The sequence below is a fragment of the Dermacentor albipictus genome, chromosome 7 (assembly GCF_038994185.2).
Source record: "Dermacentor albipictus isolate Rhodes 1998 colony chromosome 7, USDA_Dalb.pri_finalv2, whole genome shotgun sequence".
NCBI classification, from domain to species: Eukaryota; Metazoa; Arthropoda; class Arachnida; order Ixodida; family Ixodidae; genus Dermacentor; species Dermacentor albipictus.
This window is the reverse complement of record NC_091827.1, coordinates 55,118,189-55,126,381: the sequence shown is the minus strand read 5'-3', so window position 1 is coordinate 55,126,381 and position 8,193 is coordinate 55,118,189. Positions and strand designations below refer to the sequence as shown.

The window sequence follows — 8,193 nt, the reverse complement described above, 5'->3', positions numbered from 1 at the left end:
AAACCGGAGTTTAAACATATCCAGAAATCTTCGTGGAGGGCTGAGCAAGGAATTAGCGTTGGCTCGCTCCATCTTTCAACGCCATTACCGCTGCGCCCTAATTTGGACTGCGCCCTAACTTGAGCTAATTTAGAACTACGACAGTGTAGAAATCTGACACCCAACGGAGAGCGTGGTTTACATAGTGAGAAAGGAAGCCTTATGAAGAATCTGTAGGTAAAATTAGCATGAGTTTCATTTTACAGTGAAGCTGCGTATTTCTAGGTTCGGGACAAAATTCCGTTCGTCTATCGAGCCTTGTAGATGGAGAATTTCTTCCCATACGTGGGCCGATCCCGAAGATAGTGCAATGCCGGGTGGAGCCGCGGCGAAGGTGTAGCAGGCTTAAAGCACCTCGCCAAGTTGCAAAAATATTTTTGTTATCTGATTTCCATATACAACCCGTGTCATATATTAAGCTGATAAGAACAGATACTACACTTGTGTGTCTCATTTTCTTTCCTTCCGCTCTCCCGCGGTGGTGGTCGCGTAAGCGGGCTGCCCGTCAGGACCGTGAGGCGGAAAGAAATGCGAACCGTCCATGTGGCCTTGATCCCGGCCAGGTTTCAGAGGGAGTTAGTGGGAAACCAATTCGGAGTTGGCTCCGCTTGTGGGTTTCGCGTGAGCTCAAAATCATTACTGCACTTCAGGACGTCAGCCAACACACGATCGTATTGGCTACGGCGAAGTAGTGCGTGCCCTCGGAGTGCGATGAGGCGCGTGCCTATCCTACTTGCCCGGATTCGTTAGTAAGAGTGGCCGCGCCGCATTTTGCAACAATACATGGGTATGCATTCTCCCCAGTGCCTCATCATCTTGCGAGGCTTCTTACAAACGGCCAGCTGCAAAGCAAAGTATTGCCAACCCGTTGCGACTGTGCAGGCAACATCCCGGGAGCATCGCCACCAACCTATAGCCACGGCGTGACTAAGTCGACTTTGTGTCGATATCAATACGCGCATCCTCCACTCTCCATCGCTTCAGCTAGGATGCGCTGTGACTGAAGGAGTTCGACGACGCAGGCCTGGTGCGCAACGTGACAAAGTGGACCTCATCTCCTACGGGCGAGGGAGCTACCGCGGGAACGCCGATGGGCACTCCTTCCCACGCACCGACTGAGATGCAAGACAACGCGCTACCCGGAACGGCTCCCGAGTTCTACGAAGCCCCTCTGACGTCGGCTCCGGACCATCGCCCCTGTGGTTATGCCTGTGTGCGTGTGTATGTGCAAACCGTACCGCGGAGAGGCGGCTAGTTTGCGATGACTAAACGAACGTTCGCATCACCTCGTATCTGAAGAGGACCGAGTGTTTAAAAACCGCTGTTGTTCGGCTGCTCAGGTCACTCTCTCTCAAGCAGTCATGTTAGACGGGTGTACTTCCTCAAACAGTTATGTTAGACTGATATGAATACTGTAAATAAACCCATATTCCTCGTTCGCGATGAGAAGCAGTCCTTCCCTTCATCAACGTCCTCAGCGTGGATAAGTTGGACGACGTCATGGGCGAGCTACCTTCTAATTCATGCCGGCTCCAATCTTCACAACGGATCACGAGCGATGGGATTGAACCCCCAATCCTGACAGGCTCAACATCCTGGAGGAGCGAGTAGTCCTGCCTTGCTATCCGTCTATGCACATACGGCGTTTGACGCATGGCAGTGCACAGTTCCCTGTTGAGGGATCCACACACACAGCTTCGCTGGTCACCCAGGTTGCACTGAACCCAGTGGAATTGCACTGAACTTTTTTTTTTCTTTGGAGCGCAGATAGAGAAAGGGGGAAAGCGGGGAGATGTACCTGACGAGCGTCTGTTTTGCTACTCTGCACTAAGGTTAGGAAAAGTGAGACTAGAAAAAGAAAAGGGAAGGAAAGGGTGCGCTTTCAGTGCACGAGGGAGCATGTGCAGGAGCACTGTGGACGGGAACACAGGCCGCTGCACTCAAATGACGGATTAGTGCACTCAACGCGTTTTGTGTCAGCGACATATGTGGCCACAGTCCGAGTATTTTTTATCATAGAGCGCTCTCAAGTTCGTAAGGTTTAAAGTTGTCTAGGGAGAGAGCCATTGGACGTCCCAGTAAGATCAGATACAGAAATGCCCAGTGGTTTTCTCGCACTTGCTGGAATCGCTCGTCGGACTATCGGCCATTCCAGTTTTGTAGCAGTAAGCCTTGGTAAACGCTACTCGCACCTACAGGGAAACAGCGACGTTGTTTCACAGTGGGAACGTCTAGATGACAGTTTTAGCCGTATCTTTTTGTCCAGCTTGCGCGTGGGAAAATAAAAACTACTTGTGTATTTTAGCGGGCAGAAGTTCCCGGTCAGCATTCATTCTCTGCAGGAGTATTCGAAGCGTCTGGGTGTCTTTGTGAACCGACCAGCAGTGTTTGTCAAAGGACTCGTTGCTAAAGATTACAACTGCGCAGGAGGCCACTCCACAAATATGTTGCGCCCTGTTTACGGAGCACATTTCCCAAATACAGGAGCGCAGATTGTGCGTTAAAATAGGCTTCTGCAGAATGGCTTGTTTTTAGACTGCCAAAAAAAAATTACGGATAAGCAAATATTATATATTCTAAGGAGAAATACGAGAAATTCAAAAAATAATTATTGTGTAGCAGAAGTCGATGCCGCATAGATCAGGCAACTCAGTATTTACGGCATGCTGCTTCAGGTATTTGCGACTCATGCGTGTTCCGTAGTTTGTTCATTGTTTTCACATGCGCTTAAATAACTGAATAGAACAGCTTAACCTAAGCAATGACAAAGGCTGCTTGCTTCTCGCTTATCTTCCGCTATCGCTATTTCATTCGCTGTGCGACTCTGCAACCACAAAGGGTGCATACTGACGCGGAAAAAAACAATACAATCATGTTATGAACCTTAAAAAAAGTGACAGCTTTTTCGAGTGCTCAAAACGCTCGTTGTTTAAAACTTAAATTTACGTGCCATTAAAACTGCTGCTTCTACGGTAAAATATATTTGCAGTTCGCAAAAGGGGCTACCTGTTCAACATCTTCGCGGGCTCAGGCCCACCTACTTGAGACACGCCCTGGATACTACTACTACTACTACTACTACTACTACTACTACTACTACTACTGCTACTACTACTACTACTACTACTACTACTACTACTACTACTACTATTATTATTATTATTATTATTATTATTATTATTATTATTATTAGTAGTAGTAGTAGTAACAATAATAATAATTAGTGATCGAATTAATAATTTACCGTGCCCAGGAATACGCCTAATGATTGAGTGCTGGCGCTCACGTGAATTACAATCACCAAAATAAAAAAAAGAACTGAAGGTATAAATATCAGTGAAATACAAAGAAAAAAATTACTTCGGAAGGAATACTGTATATACGACAAATCGCAAAATGAACACAAAAGAAGGGAAGAAGGGCAATGACAATGATGCAACAGTGCTAGAACATGGCCCATTGCTCGTGCTAGGAAAGCGGCAGTAATGTATCCTTATAAAGGTTTCCTTGGCACTATCTATAACGTCGCTGTTGGATATAGAAATGCCATTCCAGACGACCGACACTTATTCAAGCTGAGGAGTACAGACTGTTGTGGGAGCAGAAAAGCGCGAGGTTATATAAAAAAAATTACCAGACACGTGCAATATTTCCTAATACGAAATTTGAGCACAGTTATATCAGTGTTTTTATTTCTCCACATATTGACTGGCGTGGACGATCTGTCTTGTGCGCGACTTTGCAAACGGAGCGAAGTGCGGCACGACTGCATCGCGAATCGGCGTGCGGCGAGAGCCAGCGGGAGACGCGCGGGCGCGATTCGCACCAGGTGCAGCAGACAGACTTCGGCTCAAGCACCGCTTTGTTTCTATATATTGTATAGGTGGCGTCTTCAGTGAACAGACGACGCACGCTACCCTGGCGCCATCTCGCGTCCATGGTTGCCGCAGGGCCCGTCTTGCGGGGCGCAAGTAGTAGTATTTTAATGTGAGGAAGGCGCTTTTCTTTTCACCCCTTCGCCATAATCTCCTAGCCCACTTTTCTTGTCATGGTTTCACTGCACCCTCCGCCTCGGCTTTGCTGCTCCGCAGTTATTCATACCCCGCTGTGCTCCTTGTTCGCTCTTTCATCCTTCGCTGGGCTCCGTCGATTGGTTACGCGGAGAGAGCACGCCGACGGACGCCGATGCTAAACGCAGAAACGGGCACCTAAGCGTTGTGCCCTTAAAAGTGGACCAAGATCGTTGATCTTACAAATCAAACATGATGGTACAGAATGTACAGAGTAGCAAAAAGAAGTCCTTGCTGTTTTGCGTCACTTTGGTCATAGCAGCATTCAAGGTGAGGTTATTATCTTTGCAACATTTATAAAAGAAGACAGGTCACACTTTTGGATGCGATAGACATCAACAGTATGAATGTCATCGGCGCATAGAAGGAAATAATTCCGAAGAGCAAAAATAAAAGTAGTAATAAAAACGAAAGAAAAAGGACTGGTCCTAGCACTAATCCTTGCAGGACGACGCTAGTTCCCATGTAAGAAGAAGACGTCTGGCCTTTGACGCAAACAAAACGTGATCTACCAATAAGGTAACTGCACTCAGTGGACAAAAATAACTGGCTTTAATGAAGAAATTGTGAAACAGATGAGGCATTATTTTAAGCGAGTGGCTACTTTCTCATGTAGGCGATACCCTGGCGGGAGAAGAAGCTCTCGTCCAGCAAGTGCGTCGAGCAGCCACGGCCAGTGGAGTCCTGGAATGAGGACCCCACCCACTCGACCTGAAGAACAACCACCTCGGTGGTCCGAATAAATGTTTTAGAGCGCAGCTCTTTGGCGTCCGTTCCTGGGTTTCGCGTCGTCGTCGTCGTCGGCGTTGTCGTCGTCGTCGGCGTCGGCCTCGTAACCAGCTCGCCGACGAATCTGCTGCTCCGCCGCCGCGCATGCGCGCTGTCGGCTCTCCGGGCGAGGGAGGATGATGGAAGGGAGGAGGAGAGACTGTGGAGGAGGGCTGGCTACACAAATGGCTCTTTGGCGTCCGTTCCTGGGTTTCGCGTCGTCGTCGGCGTTATCGTCGGCCTCGTAACCAGCTCCGCCCCCCTTTCATCCCCCCAGCGCTAGCAGCGACCGACTGATACCGCTTTCGTGAGTCCGCTACCGCACTCACGAAAGACGTCGTGCACTTCCTGCAACTCGCATTAACCGTCCAACGATCCACACCGATGTTAGTAGTGGGGGACTTTAATGTTGACATAAAGACAAACAGCAATTTCCTAACACTTATGCGGGAGAACATCCCGTTCCTCTCGCTCGTAACGCGTCCCACGGCTGTGACAACCTCGCGAGGCACTTGTATAGATCTCGTCTTTGAGAATCAAGCATTGGTGTACCAAGTCGAACATATATCAGTCTATTTCTCCGACCACAAAGCTTCCTTCATGACTGTCAAGAACTGTTAGTGGAGTCTTTGTTAAAGGAATACGTGTGAAAAAAAAAAATTCTGTGATAGCGCATACATGTGTTGCTCGATTTCTTTGCCTCAATCTATCGAAAAGGTGAAACAGCTTATTTGCTGCGCTCAAATTTCGCATTAGGAAGTAACGTAATCGTCGGTAATTTTTTTATCTCTCTCTCTCTCTCATGTAGGTATCCCTGTAAACGAAAGAGCTGACATTATATCCGGACATGTGCATCAAGGCAACGAACAATGAAAACAAAAAGCCCAATTTGCCTTTCGCTCTCCTTAGACCCTGCCACATGAGCTGTTTGTACTAAAATTTGTCGCAATGCACTCTAACTCATGAAAGAAATAAAGGATTGCGTTGCACTACAGCACGGGCGTTAAAACCGAACAAACAACGCAGTAATATACTTCAGAGGCTGCATGGCGGCGAACGCTAGGGCTACGTGCGCCAATATGTACTCAGAAAACAAAGGTAAATATGGCAGCTTTAAATTTATAAAGTAGTACGACAGAAGCTGCGGCTCCTTCTCCGCATTACTGCTGGAGGACATGGACTCGCGGAGCCTGTGTACGCTTTGTTACTGACAGACGGCTGTGTCATCGGCCTTGTGCACGGCACTCCTTTATTCTCAATTCTGCACCCTCGCCCTTAGCACACCTTCGCTCGTTGCCGTACCCACCCACCTTATCCCCTCTCCCGTGTAGAAGAACCCTACCTATATATACTATGCCGAGGAAAGCATACGTCGCCATGAAAACGTCAAATCCACTTGTCGCAACGTTGGCTCCCGCTTGCACCTTGTTCTGGTTTTAGTCATCGTCATGAATTTCGGTCTCCCGCCTTCCCTCTGTTTTCCCTTGTTAGCATTTAGAATGATAACGTAGCCTATGGCAGCGAAAGTTGCGATTCACCCGAGTGTAGTCAGAAGCTTCAAACTAGACCCATCTGGGTTTCTCAGAAAGAAACCTTCGCAGTTGGAGAAAAATCTGCTCTCGTCCAGGGATCGACTGAAAGAGTAACACCTTTCCAGGTGGTCCTTGTGCCATGAATACCACAAAGCACAGAAAGATGAAGAAAACTTTCTCTTGGGGGTTCGAACCTCAGAGAGTAAGGCCTTTCCACTGTGTCATTACTACCTCAAAGCACGAGAACTTTCGCCTTGCTTCGAGTACGAAAAAACTTCGCACTACGGTGAGCTTGTAGGTGAGGCGGAGGGACCTGATGCTGGTGACGACGATGATTGCCCAATGAACAGGCCGAAAGGAACAGACCCAATTTCTCGGTTTCTATTGGTGTATGCAATTAGTGAAGCGGGTGAACTTTCCCAATTTGACTTCCAGTGTAAGGTTACATGAAAGTGTTATATGCCCAATGGGATGCTCCTATACAGCATGACAAAACCGTGCAACATGTTTTCTCTCTGAACAGCAACATCATGAAGCCATGGAAACTGGGCCGAGCATCCTCCCTTCTAAGCCTAATATTCTATCTTGTTGAAGCTGTCGGTTTAATGGACAGGGTAGGGCAGTTCATATTCGTAATTGCCGACTTTTACAGTGCGCATATATTATAAACTGGTGAAATGTAGCACGCAAGAAGACACATGTTGCTTATTAACATAGGTGGGGCTAACAGATTTTACATGATTGGAAAATCGAACCATTGGTATATATGTTAGGTGGATAAGGACAAGCTCAGGCACTTGACACGCTGTGGTACGTTCTGAGTAGGTGTCTTCCCATGCCATAGTTCTCAGCTCGACCGTGCACCTGTTTAGGTTTGTTGACGTTGCGTTTTGGCACAAAGAGTCCATAAAAGTTAAAAGAGAGCAAACAATGAAAACATACAGAAAGACTAAGCCGAAAAGGATCTTTCTACCTCTATCTCTACTTGGTGCACTGGTTTGTTATTTTCGTCTTCGCGAACTAACCCTGAACCCTGTTCCGTAATGCCGAAGCCCGTTAGCGGGTATTCTATTTGAAGTAGTGCCAAGAGTGATCTCTCACTGCCAGCCACAACAGGGCAATGCTTTCAAGCCGCTGACGAGACGAGCACAAGGTCGCGTAGGCAAGGCTGCTTACTTATCCTTGTGTACGCAAGATGCTAAGAGTGCGCGGTAACCGATACAGGGCCCGTGTTTTTCCACTGCCTTGGTTTGACAGTCGTCTCGGCGTGCGCTATGCACATTGCGTCAACAGGTGGTCACTCGTTATTGAATCTCTCATGTAGCACTCTTATCTATCTATTTAATTTGTTTACACGGAAGCTTAAGCCAAGCGTAACTAAAAGTAACCTATAATTTAGCGGAGTAAAACGTACCTTTTATTTAGGCAGCTTGTTAAAGTCCTGCTAACATGCATAACGAGGTGCAGTTGAGCATCTTGTAAGTAAGCGGTTCGGTTTACCGTAAATACCAGCAAGCGCTTCCATGTTCCGGTTGTCTTTTATTAAGCCTGAAATTAACACTGATGCTATTAAAGCGTACACGGACAATATACTCGTACGTTCAGCGCCAGATGGGATTTTTTACACGTTGTAACACTTATTCCTGGAGTAGAAGTACATATTGTCCGCACGTTAACCTGTGTCACTCCAACTGCTCTCAAAATGGGTGTGGTATTGAAATTAGGAAATTTGCAGGCAGGAGTTCCAGTCAGCCAGCGCAAGAGATGGGTTATTGGAGATCATG

At 47.3% G+C, this 8,193-nt stretch overlaps 1 protein-coding gene and 1 pseudogene across 1 annotated transcript in view; one reads left to right on the top strand and one right to left on the bottom strand.

Moving 5' to 3' along the window:
* LOC135906758 (uncharacterized) overlaps positions 1-8,193 on the top strand; it is a 308,457-nt gene that overhangs the window by 152,171 nt on the left and 148,093 nt on the right. The window lies entirely within an intron of this gene.
* Positions 320-522, bottom strand: LOC135906831 (U2 spliceosomal RNA; annotated as a pseudogene).